The sequence below is a fragment of the Suricata suricatta genome, chromosome 14 (assembly GCF_006229205.1).
Source record: "Suricata suricatta isolate VVHF042 chromosome 14, meerkat_22Aug2017_6uvM2_HiC, whole genome shotgun sequence".
Classification (NCBI taxonomy): Eukaryota; Metazoa; Chordata; class Mammalia; order Carnivora; family Herpestidae; genus Suricata; species Suricata suricatta.
The window spans coordinates 52,346,901-52,372,755 of NC_043713.1; the positions used below are offsets into that span (position 1 = coordinate 52,346,901).

General features: G+C 39.7%; 1 protein-coding gene across 5 annotated transcripts in view; it reads right to left on the reverse strand.

The window, feature by feature from the left end:
* DLGAP1 (DLG associated protein 1) overlaps positions 1 to 25,855 on the reverse strand; it is an 868,306-nt gene that overhangs the window by 389,551 nt on the left and 452,900 nt on the right. The window contains exon 1 of one of the 5 annotated variants that reach the window (XM_029921988.1): positions 25,339 to 25,356. The exons of the other annotated variants lie outside the window; for them this stretch is intronic. The gene's annotated coding sequence lies outside the window, so the exon portion shown is untranslated. Of the gene's footprint in view, positions 1 to 25,338; positions 25,357 to 25,855 lie in introns of those variants that run through there. 5 annotated transcript variants of the gene reach the window in all.

Consider the following 25,855-nt stretch of genomic DNA (forward strand, 5'->3'; position numbering starts at 1 on the left):
CTCAGTAGGTAACATAAGGCCTTTTACAAAAGTCTCCATTGAACACCCTCCTCCTGTTTGCCTTAGTCATTGGGACCAGATTCTTCCTAAGCCAGTTCTGTGTTGAGATATTTGGTGCGTTTCTGAGATCCTATCAGAAGGGAGGCTCAACCTCTTATTCTTCTGTCTTGACCTTTCCCTTTCAAGCATGGAACCAAAAAAGCAAGGGATCATGTTTGGTCCTTTTTCTTCCTTCACTCACCAAAAGTTCAGTACAACCTGCTGAAGACTTCTTTCAAACACAGAAATTTCAGCATCAAATTATACCCTTACTCAAATTCTACTCTTCCTTGTCAGTTTTAAATTTGTAGCCAGTCTTTTACAGGCTAACTTTTGTATCTTTGTAATTTCCCCCCCTTTTTTTTTCTCTTTAAGGGGCGGAAACATTTTTCACTCACTCTTACGAGAAGAATCTCAAAAACGTTGCATATGGTATTTTCCTTAGGCCCTTATAATGACCTGAAACTTCTAAACTCTTTCATCTAGTTTTTCTTCAAACCTATTAGACTTTCTCTTGTTCTAGACCAGAATTCTCCATCACACAGTGTAATTACAAATACAAAAATGGTTTAGGTGGGGGTGATGGTCATGGAGAGGGGCACTTGTGGGGAAGAGCCCTGGGTGTTATATGGAAACCAACTTGGTAATAAACTACATAAGAAATGGTTTAGGTGGCCACAAGGAAAAAAGTGAAGTGAATTTTGATATTGTATTTAACCTCAAATATCAAAAAGTACTTTGACATATAATCAGTATGAAGTACTTACGGAGTTACTGTCTGTCCCTTATTTTTATACTAAAGCTTGGAATCCAGGGTGTCTTTCCATCCACAGCATGTGTGGTTCAATTCAGAAAAGCCTCACTGCAAGAGCTCAACAGCCACGCACAGCAGGTGGTTAATGTGCTGGTCAGAGTGGTCTAATTTCTCCTGACAGTCCTTGGGGAAACTCCTCCCCTGAGTATTACTTTATTGCCAGTATCTGTAGCTTTCCATTGGATTCTTTTTCTCTGCCTTTAAACCGCACAGGCTTCCCCTGAAAGCTCTTCACTTGAATTGTAACAGCTTTAAGTTCCATTTCCCAATTTCCTATCCCTGAGAAGCCCTTTAAATAAAACGCAGGACTTCTTTATTTCATTAGACACGGCTTGACAACTCTCTCCTTCCCGCCCGTGGTTGCTTTTATAGCTGTCTCCTTGTTCCTCTCCCCTCCACTGCTGTCGCCCCTTGATTCCCCTTTGTGGATTTACCCTAATGTGGGAAGCGGGGATCAGGCACAGGCATAAGTTCTCAAACTTCAGGTACCTTGAAGCCTCCTGGAGGGCTTAATGAAACACTAACTCTGGGGCTCACTTCCAGAGTGTCTGATTCCAGAGATCTGAGGTGAAGCCAGAGAATTTGCATTTCTAGGTGCTACTGTTGCTGGTCTGGGGACCCTACTTTGAGAACCAAGTTTCAGTCCCTGGCACTCCAGCCTTTCTCCTTTGAGATGTCTGCTCAACAGTCAATACCCTCTTCTGGCTGACAGGGCCACATTTGGTTCAGAGCCAGCCACCCTTCACAGGTATCAGGGCTGACGTTGTATCAGCCCGAGTCTGTCCTAACCAATGGTAAATGCACTTTCTCTGGCCAGGGATGGATTCTGGAAGATGAGACTTGTGAGAGGTAGGGGACAGGGGAATTTTTAGGGACTTTTCATACTCTATAAAAAGGACACAAGACAGCTGTGCCTGGGTGGCTCAGTCAGTTAAGTGTCCAACTCTTGATTTTGGCTCAGGTCATGATCTCATGGTTCATGGGATTGAGCCCTCTGTGGGGCTCTGTGCTGACAGTGCAGTGCCTGCTTGGGATTCTCTCTCTCTCTCTCTCTCTCTCTCTCTCTCTCTCTGCCCCTCCCCTGCTCATGTGTGTTCTTTCTCTCTCTCTCTTTCTCAAAATAAATAAACTTACTCAAAATAAATAAAGGACACATGACAGCCTTGCTGTTTCCTGCTTCTGGACGCTGTTGACTAGGTGCCGCCCTCAGAACTATAGTCATCACCCTGGGCCCCTGAAGGGAGTGGCCAAAGAGGCCAAGCCAGGTACTGACCATGGACACAGGGATGAGAGGTAGACAGGAGATAGGTTACTGAGGATTTCCTCCTGAGGTGTGAACAGTAACAAGTATACATATAATTTAGGCCACCTTTAACTGAGTTTTCTGTCATTTGCTGCAGAAGACCTCTGACATTCCCTCTGAGAGGCTCTATTTCTTCTCTGTCCAATTGCTATGCCTGGGTAGTGCTATTCCTAAGTCAGCTATGGACCCCACTTCTTTATTTACAGAATCCCCTCTTCCCTCTCTGTCTTGTCTTCTGTCAAAGATGAGCGCAGGCCAGTCTCTAATTTTCTTGACATTTAGGTCAGCAACATAAGTAAAGGGTCCTAGCTTATGGCCTTACCCATGCCCATTGGCCTTCCTTTCCGAGGACCACATGCATCGGTGCCTGGTCAGCCTCAGAGGCGCAGACCCAGGAAAGAGCACTGCAGGTGCTGGAAGTAGTCTCGGGGCCACCTGATGGGGAATTCCAGCATTCTAGGTGCTGGGAACATGGCCTAAAGTGAAGAGGTGAGACACACAGACTCTGAAGGACCCACAGACTCTTCATGCTACTGTGAGGGCCATGGTCAGAGGAGGGCCACAGTGGACCTTCTAAAGCAGGGTCCAAGGGTCCGGAACCCAGTCGCTCGGGTCTTGGAATTGGATGAGGTATGCGCATGGGATTGATGGAGCCTCAGACTGAGTCACACAGTGAAGGCTTCCATGGCTGTGACAGACCGTGTCTGAGACTTTGATCCTCTTTGGCACAAGATAATACCTTAGTGTATTGATTTTCTGGAAAGATCTGAGAATTTTTGAGATTTTGCTCTTTGTTATATTATACACTATTAAGTGTTTGAAACTCAGTGGTAATGTCTTATTTTAGTACCATTTCTAATACTCTTTTTCTTTCTTCATCCTTGGATTCATTTGCTAAAATTTCGTGGTTATTTTTTCAGAAAGGACCTCATTTGGTAAACTGTGTTCAAAGCACCCTTTTTCTTCCCATGTTAAATGTGAGTATGAATTAGATACAAGCTAGTACTCAGTTTCTTTTGGCACTTTAGCAAATTGATCCTCTGACTACTGAGCACAGAATCAGGGCTGAAGTGTCTAGCCCACCAGCTCCACACTTCTTTGTGTATAATCCATGTTCACCATTCCCCCCCGCCAACATTGTGGAATCTTTTCTTCACAGATTTATTTTTGTCTGAATATTCTGGAAGTGAACCATGGTGCGTCCTTCAGGGAAGTTTTCTTTTAATTTGCTCAGTGTTTTCTCTCAGTTTTTCTCTTCTAGAACCCCTATCATTAACCTGTGCTAATAGTTTTGAGTTAGAACTTCTTCTATGTGCGTGCATGTACATATGTAGATGCATGATTTGCAAGACTGGACTCTTACACAGGTACTGGTTTGACATTGTTCATAAACATCGTGCTATGCCGGTAAATACATAGTAGATACATCATGTAGTAATGATCTACTACATGGATGCTCTATTTGTTCAGTTCTTGACCATTTAGGTAATATATCTTTTTTTAAAAAAATTGAGAGACAGAGAGCGAGCGAGAGAGTGAGAGTGAGCAGGGCAGGGAAGACAGAGGGAGACACAGAATCTGAAGCAGGCTCCAGGCTCTGAGCTGATAGGACAGAGCCCAATGCAGGGCTCAAACTCATGAACCATGAGATCATGACCTGAACCAAAGTCAGACGCTTAGCTGACTGAGACACTCAGGTGCCCCTAGGTAATCAATCTTTACTGCCTGTGTCCAAAGACCCCACCTCTAACTAACTAAAGCTCCTATCAGACAGATGTTTGTGGTTTGGCTTTACTTTCTGCTCCTACACCACGACTCTTCCCATTCTTTCCTTTCTGATGTTTACATGATAGTTTAGAGAATTCTTCCAGAACATTCATTCTTTTAGCTATATTTACCCTGTTGTCCAGGCTTTGAGAGTGTGTTTTTATTTCTTGATCATATGGTTAGATCCTGGGAATTAAAAAAGAATGTCTTCTAGTTTATAAAGTATTGAATATTTGAAGGTAAAAATTACATAATTTTATATATTTTAAGTTGTCTTAGTCTTTTTTTTTTTTTTCTGTTAACAGGGTTTCCTTGGGGTTAGGTTTTCAGTTGGTTGAGTTTAATGTTTCTCTTTGAAGGTGTTTATTTTCTTTCAAAGTCTGGCAATTCATGGTTGTCGGTTCACACTTATGTTCAAAGATTGGATTGAAGACTGAGTTTTGTCAGCTCACACCAGAAATCCTGTTAACTTTGCTGTTAATATGGGTTCTGATCGCTTCAGTCTGCTGTCTAGAGTCGCAGGGGCAGTAGGAGGGGTGAAGCTGCCTCCCTTTAGGGGTGGACAAGAGGGGGTGTTTCCTTACCTGCAGCATAGCCTTCACAGCCTCTCTCGCTGGGAGTCCCCACTTCAGAATACATACTTAGGGCCCTCCTTGGGGAGGTCCATTTTGACCACCCCCTTCCCCTACCCGGGCCCACCACCACAGTTTCCAATCTGTTTCTCTCAAAGGAAGTCCAGCAAAGGGGCTCTCACTTTGTTGAGAGAATAGTTCTTGGGTCATTAGCCTGAAGGAAAAGAATCACAGATGCAGAGTCCCATGAGGATCACATGATCTACTTGCCATTTCTGAAGGCCATTTCTGAATTACTGATGCACCTACCCCTGAGCCTTCGGTTGTGTTTGGTCTGCTGAGCTACTCTAGTGGGATTTATTTATTTATTTTTACTTTACCTGTGAAGGTACATTCTCTTTGTGTTTTGGGCATTTTCAAAAAATACTGTGATGCAATTGGCATATAACATTGTGTAAATGTAAGGTGTGCAACATGTTAGTTTGATACACTTATCCATTACAATATGAATACCACCGTAGCATTAGCTAAAGCCTCTACTGGGTCATGTAATTGCCATTTCTGTCCTGTGGTGAGAAGACTTAAGATCTAGTCTGTTAGCACTTTGAGGTATACAGTATTGACTGTCATCATGCTGTGTAAGTCTGTACCCTAAAACAACATCTCTCCGGTTTGTGCTATGGTTTTATCCTCAATTTGATTCCATCTGCTTTTGAAGTTCCTGTTTTCAGTGTGGTTATGGATTGAGTCTTTTTCATTGCCAGTACTCACTGAAGCTTTAGTTTATCCTTCCTTATGAGTGTGAGCCCCACTCCAGCTCACCGCTGCATCTGTGTTGTCTAATGGAATAGCCACTAGCCACATGTGGTCAGTAGCACTTTTGAAGACTTTCTTTCTTCACTTTCTTTCTTTTTTTTTTTTTAAATAGTTTATTATCAAATTGGTTTACATACAACACCCAGTGCTCTTCCCCATAAGTGCCCTAACTTTCTTTAACTACTTTCAGTAATTGGTACAGATTTTGAAGACTTTGTACAAAGAAACAAAGTATTATTAAATACTTTATATTACAGTTTGAAATTTAATGTTTTATGTGTACTGGCTTAAGTAAGACAGTCTTTAAAATTTTTTAAAGTGTATTTATTTATTTCAAGAGACAGAAAGTGAGTGAGAGAGAGAGAGCAGGGGAGGAGGAGAGAGAGAGAGAGAGAGAGAGAATCCCAGGCAGGCTCTGCACCATCAGCACAGAGCCCACTGTGAGGCTTGAACTCACCAACTGTGAGATCATGATCTGAGCCGAAACCAAGATTTGGATGCATAACCTACTGAACCACCCAGGTGCCCCTTAAATAAGATAGTCTTAAAGTTATTTTCATGTGTTTCTTTTTTAGGACCTATATACTTGTGGCCACTAGAGAGTGTCAAATTGCTTATGTGTCTCATGTTGTGTTTCTACTGGACAGTGCTGTTCACTGGTGCAGGAGTGATTCCTAACATATATCAGGAAGAGTGGGGCAAGATAATGAACTGAATATGAATATAGACTATACATCCATGCTCAGACTGCCTTACTAACACCAAAATTATGCTCTTAAAGGGAGAGTGTGGATGGGAAGAAGTCATCAGACCAGAGGGATAGTCTTTACTATGATTTATGTGATTTAGTTTATTTTGGGTAGAAAGCTAAAAAAAAAAAGTCATTGTTTCCAGCTTGGGGAATGGGTCAGTGATAGTCCTGTTAATCCTGTTCACTGGGATCTTCATACAGGAAGAAAGGAGTCAGAGCAGATAGGTCAGTGGAGGCATGAAGATAATGAATTTGGTGTTGGATTTGTGGTATTTGAGGCATTCCTGGGCTATCTTCATGTCCAATACAGGAGCATGAGCAATGCTGGGAAAAGAGCATGGGCTTATGGATAAACAGATGGAGGTCATCAGTGGAGTGGATGAAATCACCCCAGGAGTGTGCACATCAATGGTGGTGCTTTGGGAAACGTACCATTTAAGAGTGGGCTGAAGAGGAAGAGCCTTGGGCGGGGGGTATTGGCAAAAAGAACCTTGATAAGTTTTTATCCTTCAAACTCTAGCATAGCCTCCAGGGGATGCTTGTGTGATTTAACTTCTAAGGTGCCAACCATAGCTTTCAATACACAGGAGTTAGTACAGCATGAGGTATGTTTTAACCAGTGGAAGCTTTTTATCAGTCAAGGATTTTTAAGAGGTAGCACAGAAATATGAGGAGAAAGTGCAAACCTGTGAACACGGGGAGTTTGCCATGGAAACAAGGGAGTCTCTTCATGGTTGAGTTTAGGATGAATGAATCTTCCTCTTATTCCTGCATGTTTATAGAAGATTCTATATCTTCTATAGAAGACCATGGTAGGAAATGTGACCAAATTATGTTAACACCAAATCTAAAGCAGAGTACAATGTTTTGAATCCTAAGTACCTGGCCAAGGGGAGATGCCTGCTGATTTTAAAGCTCTAGCAATAGAATTTAAACATGTGGGAAAAACAACTTCGCAAATAGCTTGAGGCGTGGAATCTATGTCTTTTCTGTGACCTAAATTTGGAACACAAAACACTGAACACCACAACAAGGTATAAAATCATGATCAAATATATTTGAGTGGAAACTTCAAGTCAATATCAAAACTTCCACTAATTCTTAAGTTGAAATCTATCTAGAATATTCTAGAGGACCTGAATGAGAAAAACTTGATCTTGTTTGCAATGTTCTGAAAAATACCACAAGGAGTTTATCTTGAGTTAAAAGCATGGTCATTGGTCTAGAACAAAATATTAAGGACAGCAGAAAGACAATGGCATAAGACTTCTGTAAAGCAGCCCAAACATCTGTCTTTGGAATTACAGCTTCTGGGATTCAAGAAAAACAAATTTGAGTTATGAATTTATCACTGATTAGAACAATCTGTTATCCAGATATTAGATTCTGATCAGATTACAACATGATCCCTGAAGAGATATGATCATGAGCTTGTGTGATGTACTAAGTTCTAAATACTATTCTAAATGATTCTGCAATGAAGAATACAAAATCCCTGCCTGCTTGGAGTTTACATGCCAGTTGCCAGATAAATATTTAAACAAATAGATATATAAACAATTCCAAATAAGTGCTGTGAAATATGGGCTAGAGCGTGGGCTGGTGGGGAACCACAGCCACTCTGGTTAATAAAGGGCTAGGTTGGTAGGGGGCACTTCAGGCAGAGGGAACAACAGCAGTTATAAAGAGGGGGTGAGGCCTAGAGGCAAAAGAAGCTTATGGCACAGAGAGAGAGAGAGAGAGAGAGAGAGAGAGAGAGAGAAATAAGGTCTAAGTGGCTGTGTTGGAGAGTGAGAGAAGGTCAAGTGATGGAGAAGTAGACCCCTTCAGGCACCACATGGAGAGACAGGATTCTATCCTATTTGTGGAGAGAAGCCTCTGGCAGTTTGTAATCAGATAATCAGACAATCCCTGAGGTCTGATACACCCTAAAACCAAATCACTCCAGCTGCTCTGTGGGGCATGGAGCGATGGAGGCAAGAACAAGTTCAAGATGAAGCTCTGGCCACAGATTATGGGAAGAGAGGAGGCAGTGCCAGCTGTGGTTGCAGCAGTGGGTACGGTACCAAGGAGTTTGTCCAGAAACCATTTGGGTGCAAGCACTGATCCGCGAGGTTTAGAGGAATTTAGTGCACAAAAGAAATCCAAAATGACACTAGGATTTTGTCCTGAGAAACTGATATCTGGGGGTCCTATCTACCAAAACGAGAAGCAAGTTCAAGGCAAATAAGGACTCTATTTTGGACGGGTTGCCTCTGAGATGCATAATAAGTATTCCAGTAGAGATGCCCAGTTGGCAGTTGGATAAATGAGTGTGGAGCTGAGTCCTGGCTGGAGATGGAGATTTGGGTGATATCAGCGTGCTGGTATTCTCTGCAGCCTTGGCTCCATGAGCTCATCAAGGGACGGAGGAGGAGGCAGCCAGGACACATGCTCCCTGGGGCATTCCAGTATTTCAAGGTCCAGGTGACAGGGAGAAAGCAAGAGTTTCTAAATCAAGCAGAAGGGAATGTAGGAGGTTAGGTGGCACAGAGCCTAGGGAAGAAAGTGGTCTAAAAAAAGAAGGGCTAGTCAACTAGCTCAAAACTGCTGAGTGACTGAGTATGAAATAGAAAACTGTCACAGGGACCTGGCAAGACAGAGGTCAGGGGTGACTTTATGGGGATTGAAACACTGTAGCCCTAGTCCTAGTTCTGCTTGTAGCTATGCATAAGTTACTCGAGGTTTTCCCTAAAATTGGGATAATAACACTAAGACCGAGCCCTGCTTAGAGGAGCACATAGTATACTTTTTGACATTTTATGGTGTTCAGAGATTTACATTTTTGATGTGACCTTTTATTATCTTTATACAGTACTAAGATTGTATTCTGGAGCAAATGCCGTTAGCTGGTGAGTTTTGGGTATATTGATAATTTACCATTTTATACCTTTGGCAGAGATGTACCAAGGAGCTAATATTTCCGTGTATGTGAAAGTACCTCTCTGCATTCATAGAATTGTGCCTGCCGCATTCAGAGAGGGCATTCAGGGAAGCCAGTACACCTTCCTTCTCAAAAACGTGGCTGGGTGCCAGTTACATAGGCCAGGCACTGAGGTAGGCAGGGGCAGAATCAGCAATGAATGAGCAACAGATCTGAGCAAGGAGCTCCAGTGACTTCCACCACTGCACACATTCATCCCCGGCTCGCAGAGTTTGATTTAGAGCAGGGGCAACTGACCAACAGTCTCAGCAGAACCTAGGAACTTACTAGAAATGTAGATTCTAGGGCCTTACCCCAGACTCACTGAATCACAAACTAAATCAGCAGTCTGTTTCAACAAGCCCCCCCTCCAGATAATTCCAATGCACTCTCAATTTTGAGAACCACTGGTAAGAAGAGAGGTTGCTCATTTAAGCTCCACTCAATAATCATAGTATCTGAAGAGAAGGTAACACATAGAGGGGGAAGAGTGGTATTTCTCACTCTCGGTTCTATTTATGAATCCTGTACTTAGATATTTTGGCTTAAGGCATATTTGAGTCTACTTCTGGCTTCAGACTATATGAATCTATTTAAAAATTTGGGGGGTTATTTATTTCCATTACGTAAGTAAAACTGAGAGCTTCTGAGAAAATCACCCAGTTGTGCAGATTGGTCCCAGGATACATGCATGGCTTTAAAAAGATGTTTATTCATTTTGAGAGAGAGAGAGCAAGAGAGAGAGAGTGAGGATGAATGAATGAATGAATGAATGAATGAATGAATGAATGAATATCCCAAGCAGGCTCCACACTGTCAGCACAGAGCCTGACATGGGGCTGGATCTCACAGACTGTGAGATCATGACCTGAGCCGAAATCGAGAGTCAGCTGCTGAACCAGCTGAGTCACCCGGGAGGCCCCAGTGGTTGGCTTTCAACTGCTTTGGAAACTTAATGCCAAGCAGAAGTGCCATGCTTTTCTTGTCAACCCTTCCTCATTTTCCTATTTGCTTATCATTCCCAGCAAGAAAGCATGCCTTTTACTCCTCACAGGTAAAATGACTTACTGAAGAAAGTTCCTGACACTAATCCTGAACGTTTCCCTAACTCCTTCACATCTTTCCTCCTCCAGTAGTGTGTCTGTGGGGGTGCTATACCTGCTCCAGATAGAAGTATGTGTTCACTTGGGCCCCACCCCTGCTGCTTTGTTCTCCTATATCCTAAACCCTTGACTGTCGCATCAGGATCATTTGTTAAGGATTTAAATATGTGAATGGGCTCTTTCCTTATAGAAGGAAAAGCCAAATATTGTCCCAATTTTATATAATTTTTTAACTGTTAATCTTTTATTTTGTGCAGTAAAATTTCTTGCACCTGTCTATCCTTGTTCTCTTTAAATCCCCATCTGGGTGCCTGGTGGCTCAGTCAGTTAAGCATCCAACTTCAGCTCAAGTCATGATCTCATGGTTTGTGAGTTTGAGTCCTGTGTCAGGCTCTGTGCTGACAGCTCAGAGCCTAGAGCCTGCTTCAGATTCTGTGTCTCTCCCTCTCTCTGCCCTTCCCATGCTCATGCTCTGTCTCTTTCTGTCTTTCAATAATAAATGTTAAAAAAATTTTTTTTAAACCCATCAATGAACATGTCATTTGGCCCATGGCACGTAGTCAACTAACATTTGCTAACTAAAATGGCTGAATATACACATTGAAGAAAACTTGAAAATATAGAAAGTTACCCAAAAAACATCATTAATCATCTCTTTCCTAAATTAGATCATCATGACAATTTTACATAGTTACTATATTTATATCCCTAGTCTTCAAAAGACACATCACAGTTTCATAAAGTTTTGGAAAGAGCACAGTCATGTTTGGAAAATGATTTAGAACTGGTATTCAGTTATTTGGGAAAACATCTAGGAAAAGTAGAGATAATTGAAATTAAAATACCTTTCCTGCAAACTTTAAATCATCACATCCAATCAAATTTTTACTGGATCAGCTAATAAGTAATACCATGTAAAAGAAGTTTTTTTTAATTTCTTATTTTCCCTGCTCAACTTTATTGAGCTAATAATCAGAAAAACAGATGACATTTTGCATCAAGAAGACAAATAGTAGGAGGTAGTAATAAAACTGATTTTCTTTTCAAGAGGACCTTTCAAGTTCAACTTTCTTTTAAGAGATCTATGTAGCCACGAGACAAAAAAGGAGAAAAAAGTAATGAACAGCATCAGGAAGATAAGGAGTATGTTCTGAAAGAGAAATAATATTTTCTTCAATATTCAAATAATGATTATTTTGTTACCATGAAAGGATTTAGAGGAAAGGAAGGCTAACAGGAAGGCTTACAGGAAGGCTAACATGGTTGAACTCTCCAGGCCAAAATATTTTAATTTACATGTACCAAATTTTACAGTATCCTAACATAGAGCTATGCTAGAAATCTCATTAATTATTAGTTGATCAATCAAAACACCCAATAATTCTCACCTTAAAAGAAATACAGTCTTTAATCATTTTTTAGTGAAGATTAAATGGCAGAGAAACATAATGAGGTCTCCTATTATATAGCGACTGTTGGTTTTTGCAAAATATCCTGCTGCACATTCTATTCTATTAATACGCTGACAGATCCCAGTCTTAGGAAAACAATAGCAAAATGAGAAGGGTACTTATTCTCCAAACAAAAGAAGATACACATAGAAGAGAAAGGTTCAGAATGTACCTTATAAAAGGGATTCAGAATAAAGTTACCCATACCCACAGAAAAGAAGCACCATGGACTGAGCTGCAGAAGTTTCACAATTTCAGTGTGTTCTTAAAAAACAAAGTCTGCCAAAGAGCTCTGCGGATGTGGACCTGGTTTGCAGCAACATGGCCAAATGCACCAGGCAGCTTGGAATCACGGGGGCTGTTATGGTGTGTCTGTCGGGAAATGGTGAAGATTGAAATGAGCCAGCATGCCAAGTATACTCAAAGACCAGCTGTGGGGGTCTCACCCTGTGGTTCCTGCATGAAAAGTGTGGCTGTTGGTTCCTGGACCCACGACACCACCTCTGTCGTCACAGGAATGCCTGGCATCAGAAGACTGAAGGGGCTGAGAGACCAGTGGAAACTCCAGCATTGGAAACATTGCTAGCCTGTAATGAATGCATTAACCTCTGTAACCACAGCAAACAATTCTACCAAAGAAATTAGCACAGATGCAGTCTGTCACGTTTTTATTGTAGACGTGAATATCGACAAATCTGTGGAAGAGCAAAATTATTGCCCTTAATGAGTGCCACCTTCCTTTTGTGAACTTTTCTGTCAGCTTACAGCTCAGGAGGCTCTATCTAAAGACAGTGCTTATTAATTTTTTTAATGTAAAGGGCTTTCATGCCTAGAGTGTGCATAGGTAGACGCTAGGAGTAAATATCTCTGGTAAGAGGCATCTCTGAAATCTGTCGTGTGTGTGTTAAGATGGAAGGCACATACAGAGAAGCGAGCAGATGTGTTGAGATGGGGGCGTTTCATCATGGTTAATAACAATGGTAAGTTTGATTAATGTTTGTCATTGTGGGAAGAGAAACGAAACAATTTTTCAGAGCAGGATGAAGCAAACACATTACAAAGATGAAAATGCAGAATTTAAGAAGAGTTGAATACTACTGTACTTAGGCAATTTATCCTTCCCTTCTTTCATGTAAAAGTATGATTTCACTGAATTTTATTTTGGCTAAATGATCAGAGCTTTAGTTTCAAACCTCATAGGGAAAAGAAGAGGTCATTTGTTTGCATTTTTCAAGTCCTGGGGTTACTAGAATATGTGGTAACTGCAGAAAGTGTTCAACCTAGTGTTCTTATTGGGGCATTAGACTTGATTATGTCGCAACAGTAATAAAAAGTCCTCCTAAAGGAAGTACATTGGTAATAAATACACTTCACATTTTATGTACCTCAGACATATAGAAGAGGAGGAAGAAATACTGGACTAATCAATGAAACAAATCAAGTGACATACCTGTTGGAAATTCTTAAGGGAAACGACAAAGGAAATAAATATCTTGATCTGTTATTAGTTTGGCAAATAGTATGGTTTTTAGTCTGTTTTTAATGTGTTAACACTTAAACAGTTATAAGATTTAGAACCACAGATGTTTTATTAAATCATGTGAGAGGTATCTTGGTATTAATATAAACATTGAAAATATGCAAAGGAGTTTTTTCCAATGTAATTAAAATTCATTTTAAATTGAGATTCAGGAAGTAAATATAAGCCTGCTCCCTTGGTCAGAGGACCCACAGAAGTCCTGTAGCCTGGACCTATGAGGTTGGCTTCCGTTCTCTGCTTTGGTCTAGCTGCACAGAGTTTCCCTGTAACCAGCAAAGCTGGAATACAGGCTTAAGCGCTCCTCAAACCCTGGGACGGCTCTGCCTTAGCCTTTGGCCCCCACGTTTGACCCCCTGCAGCACTCCATCTCTGTTCCAGATTATGGTGACCAAAGAGTTACCCTCACTCACCTTCTTTCCGTAGCTAGAGGATAACTTTGAGTTGCTTTTCTCCCCCCAGATTTCAGTCTTGTAGCAATGACCCAGAATTTGAACCAGACTGTGGGACTTTACATTAATTAGGATTGGTGCTCTAAAAAAAATATTGATGAGCGAAATAAGTCAGGCCGAGAAGGACAGATACCATATGTTTGCACTCATAGGTCTAACAGGAAAACAGGAGAAACCTAATGGAGGACCAGGGGGAGGTTAAGAGGGAAAGAGTGTTGGGGGGAGAGAGGAACGCAAAACTTGAGAGACTATTGAATACTGAAAACGAACTGAGGGTTGAAGGAAGAGGGGGAGGGGGGAGGGGAAGGGAATGGTGGTAATGGAGGAGGGCACTTGTGGGGAAGAGCACTGGGTGTTATATGGAAACCAATTTGACAATAAACTATTAAAAAAATGATGAAGAATGAACTGAAGTAAGCAGTCTTGTCCTATCCAACAGTTAATTAAAAAAAAAAAAACAAACAACCAAACACCTCAACAAACCACTGCTCAGGAAGACTTAATTTTGGCAGTATAAAGTTATCATCTAGCTGTCTTTATTCAAATTGAGTAGTCTATAAGTGTGTTGAATTCCTAGTACATTTAAAGCCTTTCTTGATTCTATAAAGAACACAGAGAAACATAATATTTGTCTTGCCTTTAAGATGTTTATATCCAGTTTGGAAAAAGCAATTTTCAGTGCAAGAGAATAGAAGCAGCAAAGGAATGACCGGGTTTTTCTTGTCTGTATTAGAGTTCTCCACAGAAATAGAACCAATGGATGTGAGTGTGTGTGTGTACGTGTATATACACACGTATGCACAGAGATGTATCTTAAAGAAATGGCTCGTGTTTGTGGAGGCTGTGACGAGTCCCAAATCTGTAGGATAGACCAGCAGGATATCCAAGGAATGTTGTTGAAGTGTGAAATCAGTCTGGAGTCAGAATTTCCTCCTTTTTGGAGATATGTCTCTTTTTTTCTATTAAATACTTCAACTGATTAGATGAGGCCCCTCCACATTATGGGCACTTGATTTTACTCAAAGTCTACTGATTAAAAAAATTTTTTTAAGTTTATTTATCACTTTTGAGAGAGACAGAGAGAGAGTGCACAAGTGAGGGAGGGACAGAAAGAGAGGAAGAAAGAATCCCAAGCAGGCTCTGCACTGTTGGTGCAGAGCTGGATGCAGGGCTCGAACCCGTGAACTGTGAGATCATGACCTGAGCAGAAATCAAGAGTTGGATGCTTTATTGACTGAGCCACCCAGGTGCCCCCAAAGTTTACTGATTTAAATGTTTATCTCACCTAAAAAATATATCCACACTGTTATTTAGGCTAGGTTGGGCCCAAAACCTGGGAACTCTGAGCTAGCCAAGTTGACACACACATTAACCATCACATTGCCCTTTGCAAAGAGTAGTCAATAAATTTGTTTTTAATTAGGCCATAATATTTTGCTTGAACCAGTGACAAATAAGCTTCCAGTTATTTCACTCCTGGAAGCTACAATAGTTCTCTGCTAGAAAGAGCTCTGTTAGCTGTGTGCACCTTTTACCGGTGATCAAATAGGCTGGTTTGGGAATCGATCCCTCATTCGGGAGGGGGAGTTGGTGATTCAAGAGTTCCTGTGGCCTGGCTCCGGTGGCAGAAGCCACAGCACCCGAGTTTATTAGCGATGAGTCTACAGGAGAAGATAATGTGTTAGGATCTTTTGATTCAGGGTTTTAAAATATTTTCTGAAACACATTTCAATTTTTAAGGGAAGCTTCAGATTTTAACATCCTTCAACCAAAAAGATCTCACTTTAGGAGAAGAAAAAGTCCAAGAATATATAGGGGTTTGTCTCTTTCCCGACATGGCCACTGATGCTTTTCTTCTTTATTGCCCCTGAATGTCCTATGGCTCCTGCTTTGCCTTAAAAGTGACACATTAAGAACTTACTATTAAGCAGGTAAATGAATGGATTCAACGAGTAAAGGAACAAATTCAATGTCAGAAGGCCTAGTATAGTAGAGGAGATTTGAATGGTTGAAACAGAGATTGATGTGAGATTCAGATGGTTGGGCAGGATTCCAAAATTTATAAATAAATATAAAATCAATATAATGCATACAATGGAATATGGCCTTAAAGAAGAAGGAAGTCTTGTTACATACTGCAACATGGATGACCTTGAGGACATTATGCTACGTGAAACAAGCCAGTCAAAAGATACATACTGTCTGGCACTTAGATAAGGTCACTCAAATCCATAGGGACAGAAAGTAGAATGGTCATTTCTGAGGGATGAAAAGCTAATGTTTAATGGGTACAGAGTTTCAGTTTTGGCAAGATGAAAAAGTGGTGAGATTTACAACAAAGTGAATATACTTAATGCCATTGAACTGTAATGGTTAAGGATAATGGACGGCTCAGTTGGTTGAGCATCTGGCTTCAGCTCAGGTCATGGTCTTGTGGTTCATGGGTTCAAGCCCTGTGTCAGGCTCTGTGCTGACAGCTAGCTCAGAGCCTGGAGCCTGCTTCCAGTTCTGTGTCTCCCTCTCTCTCTGACCCTCCCCTGCTCATACCGTCTCTTTCTCTCAAAAATAAGTAAAACATGAAAAATATATTTTTAAAAATGGTTAAGATGGCAAAAACTATATACTACCTGTATTTTGCCACAATGAAAAAAAGCAGTGTGGATAATGAAGCAAATAGAAAAAAATGAAATAAACACCATCCATAATTATTACCACCCTAGCACAATACTATTGTGCTTTCCTTGTGGTGTTTTCTTATATGTACATATTTTTTATGTAATACTTATTGTCTTAAAATAAATACTGTGGGTATTTTAATTTTTGTTTGTACCTTATAGTATTGGAAATTTGCTTTATTTCTTTTTAATTTGGGAAATATTCTGAATGTCTTTTTTGCTTATAACTTTTTACATTTAAGATTTTTTGGAATGTTCTTTATTGGATATAATTGACATGTAACTATTAGTTTCAGGTTGTACAACATAATGATTTTGTATGTAGGTAGATATATACATATGCATATATACACATTTTGATACATATATATCATTTTACTACATGTTCATATGTATAGTAAGATGTATATACAGTAAAGTGATTAGATAATATCCATTACTACACATAGTTACAAATGTTTTTTCTTGTGATGAGAACTTATAAAATCTACTCTCTCAACAGCTTTGCGCTATGTAAGATAGCATTGTTAATTATAGTGACCATGCTGTGCATTTAATCCCCTGGACTTACTTATCCTATAAACCTTCAGTTTTGCCCATCCCCCACTCCTCATCTCTGGTAACTAGCAGTCTTCTGTTTCTACAAGTTCAGTGTTTTTTTTTTTAATTTGAAATATATTTGACATACAACATTGTATAAATATAAGGGATACAACACGCTAACCCAATACATTTATATATTATAATTGTCATTGTGTCAATAATTAGCACCTCTACATATTACATAATTAGTTCTTTTTAGGGGTTGGAATGATTAAGTTCTATTCTCTTAGTAAGTTTGATGCTTATAATATAGGATTGGTTTTTTTCAAGTTTATTTACTTATTTTGAGAGAGTGACAGAAAGAAAGAGGGGCAGAGAGAAGGGGGGAAAGAGAATCCCAAGCAGGCTCCACACTGTTAGCACAGAGCCAGATGTGGAGCTTGAACTCCTGTACCGCAAGATCATGGCCTGAACCAAAGTGGGGGTCTTCACTGACCAAGCCACCCAGATGCCCTACAATACTGTTTATATTTACTGTGCATTCAATCTCTAGGACTTAGATTCCAAGTTTGTAGCCTTAAGCAATATCTGCTTATTCCTCTCCCCACCCCTCTTCCCAGTAACCATCATTTTACTGTTGTTAGGAGTTTGACTTTTTAAGATTACACGTATGAGTAATAACATAGTTGTGTCCTTGACTCCTCTCACTTAAAATAACTTTTTGAAGATCTACCCATATGAGCACACTCTTAAAATGTCCTGTAATCAATTGTGTCGATTCTTTCATAGTTTCTTCTGCTCCAAACTTTAAAAGTTCTTCCCACTCGAGAACTTTCAAAGACTGTCTCATCCCCCACCCCAACCCCTGCGGGTTTTCTTATGGTTTGATTTTGCATACTCAGCACCTCTTCCATCTGTGGAATTTACTGTGATGTATAAGGGACAGATTTTAATGGGCAGGGAGGCAGGGGAGGGCATAACTGGGAGAACAGCAGAGCAAAATTTTAGAAGCAGATTTAAATGAATGTGTGGAAAGTCAATCCACTTGTCTGGGTGGGGTGGTTGCACTGAGTATTGAAACTATAATGAGAGGCAGAAACGGTGTGAAGGGAGAAGAGGAACGGCCACCAGTACCTGACCCGATGCATCACAGCCCACTACCCGTGGCATTCACGGCCTCAAATGGGTCTTGGCTAATTGGAGGTAGCAGGACCTGAGAGCAGCAGCCCAGCCTTAACAGGAAAAAACTTTAGATAAGAAACACTTTGCCAAATTAGAGATAAGCACTTTCTGCTCCAAAACTGGTTATGTCTTAATAATGTCTGTCTAAAATGCAGTAGGATTTTCACCTGTGCCCATGATGATTTCATTAAATGCAATTTAACTTGTGTTTGCAAAAGGAAAGCTGCTTGGCTGGTATCTAGCAGAACCAGTGAGCTTTGCGTTAGATGTGCAGGTGTGCCACTGTCCTACTCCTCTCTGAAAAAAATCTCCACAACTTTCACTGCATTGTTCTTTCTCTGGAGTCCAGATAACACATCCGTATATTCACTACTGCCCATTTTTTTGAGATTATTTTTAAAAGGAAGATTTTAGTTCATCTTTACATATATTCCTATTTTTAAAGGATGTTTAAATAACACATTGGAAACAGTGAAATTTCAAAACACAAGAAAATGAAAAATTAGAAATGCCTGCCTACAAAAGGTCTGTATTTCTGGATAGGCAGAATATAGGGTACTTGCCCTTGTAAGCAAAAATATACTTTAATAAACTGGAATGCCTTAAAATATTTTTTAAATTTTTATTTTTAAGAGAGATACAGAACATGAGCAGGGGAGGGACAGAGAGAGAGGGAGACACAGAATCTGAAGCAGGCTCCAGGCTCTAAGCTGTCAGCACAGAGCCCAACACAGGGCTCGAACTCAAGAATGGTGAGATCATGACCTGAGCTGAAGTCAGACACTCAACCAACTGAGCCACCCAGGCGCCCCAACTAGAATGCCTCTTAAAAGATTGGGATCATAATTATTTTTGGAGGTTTGTTTTTCCTCCCCTCTTCCTCCTCTGTCACTTTTGTGACAGGACTCAAAGCTACTCAAAATGCACATGCTAGCATTACTCAGATGAGAACCCACCTTGAAATGCTGTACAGGAGTAGGGAGCGCATTGGCATGAGAGAATGAAAAGGTTATGAAAGAATTTAGGAACCACAGGGGAAGGGAAGGAAGGACAAGTTCCTTAGGAATGTTCTCTGCCCATTGCTATGGGGTAGCCTGTCATGCTCTAGAAGATTCAAGAGCTAAGAGCAGGAGCTTGGAAAGAGCTCAGAGAATGAGTTGACTAAGTAAGAAAAGCTTATTCCAAATCTTTAGTGCCCTTCAGGTTTTGTATGGGCAGGAATGAAAAGCTTGAAGCTGAAATAAAGAACTGATTGAGTATTGTCTTGTTTTCCCTGGACGAAAGGACAGTGTGTGGGATATGCTGTACTATATGGAGATATGATACAGTGATGGTTCTAGTTCAGAAGTTTCCTTATTCATCCCAATCCAGTGCTGCTTCCTTCCTCTGATTTCTTAAGACACATACTTCTTGTTGTTCTTCTTAATGATGTATAACTGACATAAAATGCCTATTAGCTTTAGGTGTACATCATAGTGATTACATATTCTTGTACATTGCAAAATGATCCCCACAAGTCCAGTTACTGTTTGTCACCATACAAAGTTATTAGAGTATTCTTGACCATATTCTCTATGGAGCATATTATATCCCCACAACTTACTTATAACAGGTTTGTACCCTTTAATCTCCATCTATTTTGTGCCCCCCATCCCGTCCCTTCTAGTAAGTTTGTTTCTTGTATTTTCATAATACAAAATGTTTTTGTTTTCATTTGTTCACTTGTGTTTTAGATTCCACATGTAAGTGAAATAAAATAGTATGTATCTTTCTGTCTTATTTCACTCAGTGAAATAATACCCTTTAAATCCATCATGCTGTTACAAATGGCAAGATCTCTTCTTTCTTATGGCTGAATAGTATTTCATCATATGTGCATACACCACTTCTCTAGCCACTCATCTGTATGTGTTCACTAGAGCTGCTTCCATATCTGGGCTATTGTAAAAAATACTGTAATAAGCATAGGAGTGCTTATATCCTTTCCAATAAGTGTTTTCATTTTACTTGGGTAAATACCTAGTTGTGAAATTATGGCATCATACGGTAGTTTATTTTTAACTTTCTGAGAAAACTCCATACTGCTTTCCACAGTGACTTCCTTAACTTACATTCCTACCAACAGTGCATGAGAATTCCTTTTCCCCCCACATCCTTGCCAATACTTGCTGTTTGACTTTTTGGTACTAGTGATTCTGACAACTGTAAGGTGATACCTCATTGTGGTTTTGATTTGCATTTCCCTGATGATTACTGATGTTGAGCATCTTTCCATGTGCCTGTTGGCCATCTATATTTCTTCTTCGGAAAAATGTCATTTAGGTTTCTGTGCCCTGCTTTTTTAAAATTAGATAGTTGTATTGGTGTTGTAGGAGTTCTTCATATGTTTTGAAAATTAACCCCTTATTGGATATATAATTTGCAAACATCTCCCATTGAGTAGGCTGTCTTTTTATTTTGTTGATGATTTTATTCCCTCTGCAGAAGCTTTCTGTTTTGATGCAGTCCCAATAGTTTAGTTTTGTTTTTCCCCCCCTTGCCTTAGGAGAAACATGTAAAAGCGATGCTGTGGCTGAGGTAAATGAAATTACTATGCTCTCTTCTAGGAGAGTTACAGTTTCAGGTCTCACATTTAGGTCTTTAATCCATTCTAAGTTTATTTTTGTGTATGCTGTATGGAAAGGATCATTTCATTTCTTTGTCAGAGATTAATTCAGCATATACATGTGAGCCTGTTTCTGGGCTTTCTATTCTGTTCCATTGATCAATGTGTCTATTTTTGCGCCAGTAACATACAGTTTTGATTACTGAAGTTTTGAATATATCTTGAAATCTGGAATTATAATAGCTTCAGATTTGTTCTTATTAAGATTGCATTGGCTATTTGGGGTCTTTCATGGTTGCATACAAATTTTAGTATTGCTTGTTTTAGTTCTGTGAAAACTGCTATTGGTATTTTGATAGGAATTGCACTGAATCTGTAGATTGCTTTGGGTAGTATGGGTGTTTTTAACAATGTTAATTTTTCCAATCCATGAGCATGGAGTATCTTTCCATTTATTTGTGTCATCTTCAATTTTTTCTCAGAGTGCAGGTCTTTCACCTCCGTGGCTAAATTTACTCCTAAGTGTTTTATTCTTTTTGGTGCCATTGTAAATGAAAGTGTTCTCTTAATTTCTCTATCTGCTGATCTGTTACTAGTGCATAGAAATGCAAGGGGTTTCTGTATGTTAATTTTGTTTCCTGAAACTTTACTGAATTCATTTATTGCTTCTAATAGCTTTTTGATTGGACTGTTTAGGATTTTCTATGGCTAGTATCATGATATCTGTAAAGAGATGCAGTTTTACTTCTTCCTTACCAACCTGGATGCCTTTCCTTCCTTCTCTCTCTCTCTCTCTCTCTCTCTCTCTCTCTCTCTCTGTGTGTGTGTAGTATAGAATATATATAGAATGTATGTATATGTATATATATATATATATATATATATATACATATGAATTGCTGTGACTAGAAACTTCTAGTAGTATTTTGAGTAAAAGTGGTGAGAATGGGCCTCTTGTCTTGTGCCTGCTACTAAAGAGAAGCTTTCAGCTTTTATCATGGAATATGATGTTAGCTCTGGGTTTTCCTATATGGCCTTTATTATGTTGAAGTATGCTCCCTCTAAACCCAGTTTGCTGAGAGGTTTTATCATGAATGGATGTTGAATTTTGTCCAATGCTTTTTCTGCATCTATTGAGATGATCATATGATTTCTAGTCTTCGTTTTGTTGACAGGGTGTATCACATTGATTGGTTAGTGGTTGTTCAACAATCCTTTCATCTCTGGAATAAATTCTACTTGAGAGTGTTGAATAACACTTTTAATGTATTGTTGAATTTGGTTTGCTAATATTTTGTTCAAGATTTTTGCATTTATGTTCATAGTTATATTGGCCTATAATTTTCTTTTTTGTAGTGTACTTGTCTCTTTGGGGTATCAGGATAGTGCTGGCCTTGTAAAGGGAATTTGGAAACATTCCTTCCTCTTCATTTCTTGGAATAACTTGGGAAGAATAGGTATTAGCTATTCGAATATCTGGTGAAATTCACATATGAAACCACCTGGAAAACCACATATGAAACCCTGTGTTTATTGAGGGTTTTTATTTAAATAACTAGTTCAAGTTTATGTATTGATGGTTCTATTCAGGTTTTCTATTTCTTCCTAATTCAGTTGAGAAAGATGGAATGTTTCTAGAAATGTATCTATTTCTTCTAGCTGTCCAATTTGTTGACATATAATTCCTTTTAGCAGTATCTCACAATCTTTCATATTTCTGTGGTGTTGGTTATAACTTCTTTTCTTTCATTTCTGAATTTGAGTCACTTTCACTTTTTTTTTCTTCTTTTGATAAGTCTGGCTAAATAAAGCCTTATTAGTGTTGTTTATCTTTTCAAAAAGTCAGCTCTTAATTTCATTGAACTTTGTTTTTGTCCCTATTTCATTTATTGTCTTTCTGATTTTTTTCCCACTCTTTCTACTAGGTGCCTGTTTTATTTTTTGTTCTTTTTCTAGTTTCTTAAGGTCTAAGGATTCACTATTTGGTATTTGTGTGTGTGTGTGTGTGTGTGTGTGTGGGTGGGTGGGTGGGTGGTAAACCTGCATTCCCATGAGTGTCACTCTTAGAATGACTTTTGCTTTGTCTCAAAGTTAGTCTTTGAATTCCTCTTTGATATCTTTGTTGACACATTAGTTGTTCAGTATAGCATGTTGTTTAGCCTCCAAGTGCTTATGGTTTTTATCCCATTTTTTGCTTGTAATTTCTAGTTTCACACAGTTGTGGTTGGAAATGATGCTTGATATGACTTTAATCTACTTAAATATGTTAAGACTTGCTTTGTGGCCTAACATGTATTCTAACTAGGAGAATGTTCCATGTGTACTTGAAAACATTGTGTGTTCTGTTATTTCTGGATGGAATGTTCGGTTATATATCTGTTATGTCCATCTGGTCTAACGTGTTGTTCAAAGGCATGGTTTCCTCATTGATTTTCTGTCAGCATGATCTATCTGCTGATGCAAATGGGATGTTAAACCTCCATAGTAGTGTTGGGTTATTGTCAATTTCTCCCTTTAGTTCTGTTAATATTTGCTTTATATATTTAGGTGTTTTATGTTGGGTGCATATATATATATATATATATATATATATATATCCTTTTGTTGGAATAATGTCTTTATCATTGTATAATATCCTTTTTCCTCTCTTATTACAGTCATTGTTTTAAAGACTATTCTGTCTGCTATCTGTATTGCTACCCCTTATTTTTATTTTCACTTTTATTTGCAAGGAATATCTTTTACTAGGCCTTTACTTTCAGTCTGTATCTTTAGGTCTGAAGTGAGTCTCTTGTAGGCAGTCTATATATAGGTCTTGTTTTTTTTTTTTTTTAATCCAGTAACCCTATATCTTCTGATTGAAGCATTTAGTCCATTTAATTTTTTTTTAAGTTTATTTGAGAGAGAGAGAGACTGAGTAAGCACACATGTGCACATGAGTGAGGGAGGGCAGGGTGACAGGGAGGGAGGGAGGGAGAGAGAATGAGAATGAGAATCCCAGGCAGGCTCCACACTGTCAGCACAGAGCTGATTGCAGGGCTTCAACTCATGAACCATGAGATCATGACCTGAGCCTAAGTCAGAAGCTTAACTGACTGAGCCACCTAGGCACCCCAGTTCATTTAATTTTAATTATTGATAGGTATTTATTTACTGCTATTTTGTTAATTGTTTTCTGGCTGTTTTTGTACTTCTCTGTTCCTTTTTTCTTCTCTTGCTCTCTTTCCTTGTGATCTGATTACTGTCCTTAGTGTTATGGTTGGACACTTATTTATTTATCTATCTATCTATCTATGAGAGAGAGAGAATGAGAGTGAGTAGGAAATGGAGGTGGAGGGGGAGAGAGAATCTCAAGGAGGCTCCATGACATAGGGCTCTATTGCATGTACATGAGATTATGACCTGACCCAAAATCTTATGGGCATTCTCTTGTTGTAATTAGTTGCTTTTCTTTTGTGACTTTAGGGTTTCCTTTTTATCTTTAATTTTTTCCATTTTAATTATTATATCTTGGTGGGGACTTCCTTGGGTTCATCTTTATGTAGTTCTCTTTGCTCCCTGGAGATGGATTTGTTTTCTTCCCCCAAATTAGTGTTTGTTTATTTCTTTCAGCTATTTTCTCTTAAAATATACTTTCTGCCCCTTCCTCTCCCTCTTTTCCTTCTGGGACATTTAAAATGCAAATGTGAATATGCTTGATGTTGTCCCCGTAATCCCTTAAATTCTTCTCATTTTTAAAGCTTTTCTTTTTTTCTTTTTGCTGTTCATCTTGGATGATTTCCATGACTCTGTCTTTCAGATTGCCAATTCATTCTTCTTCATTCTCATTTTGCGATTAATTTTATCTAGCATACTTTTTAAAAAATATTTTATTGTCAAATTGTTTTCCATACAACACCCAGTGCTCTTCCCCTCAAGTGCCCTCCACCATCACCACCAACTCTCTTCCCCCCTCCCCCCTCCCCCCCAACCCTCAGTTCATTCTCAGCATTCAATAGTCTCTCAAGTTCTCCATCTAGCATACTTTTTATTTCAGTAGTTGTATTCTTCAGCTGTGATAGGTTCTTTGAAAATATTTTCAGTTTATTGAAATCTTAGTTCTACTCTTTGTTTCCTCATCCAGGTCAGCATCTTTATGACCATTAATTTTGAATTATCAGGTAGATTGCTTATCTCCATTTCCTTTTCTGATGTTTTCTCATGTTCTTTCACTCAGAATATATTTCTCTGTCTCCTCATTTGGTCTCACTCTCTGTGTTTGTTTTTATGTATTAGGTAGGTCAGCTAGGTCTCCTGGTCTTCAAAGTAGCAGCCTTATATAGAAGTCTTCCTCTTGGCCAACACCTCCCCCCAAGTTGTCAGAACCAGGTGCTCCAGGGGTATCCTCTGTGTGGGCTGCATGCATCTTCCTACTCTGACTACACCATGATTGCTGCAAGCATATTTATGAACATAGTTGGCCTCCAGCCCAGCTATCAGCAGTGACCAGCTGCAACTACTACAGGCACACTGGTAGGCAGGGCTGGCTGAGAGGTCTAGCTGCAGTGCTGCTGGCATGCTCATGGCTAGGGTTAACCTCTAAGTACAGATGGCTGAGAGGCCTGGCCACAACTGTTGTGGGTCTGCTGATGGGCAGGACCGCTTCCCACCCTCCCTCGGGTAGGAAGTGCTTTGGAAGGATACTGGTCTTGGCCAGGGTCGCCTACCACATGTAATGGGGTGGTAGTTGCTGTGGGCAATAGCTGGTCTCCACCAAGTCTGCTTACCATGTATGGTAGGTGGGAGTTACTTTGGAGAGATACCTGCCAAGGTGGATGGAGTTGAGTCCATAGGAGGATGTCCAACATGGGGCAAATGGTGGTGGCAAGGTAGATGGAGTGTCAGAACTGACTTCCACCAGCATTGGGCCAGACAGGCTAAAAGAGGGCAAGAAAAATGGCACCTATCAACACTTACATTTCTACACAAAATTTCCATGGAGCCTTGCCCCTCTAGTACATGTTCGAAAATCAATAAATCTCCTTCTCGTATAATACACTTTATAAACTGCTGCCTCTGTGCTGGATCTTGGAGTGAGTGATATTGTACACTCACCCTTTAAGAGCAGTTTCTTAGTTTAAGGTCCTGAGACTCTTCTGGAGTTACGGCCCTCTACATTATGGAGGCATATGTTCCTGGTATAGATCCCCAGAGCATGGTGGTACCCTTGCTTCTCGGTAGGATCTCTACGCCTGTGATAACCCTTCTGGTTGTGTGCTGCTCTGGGGGTTTAGTTGTCTACTG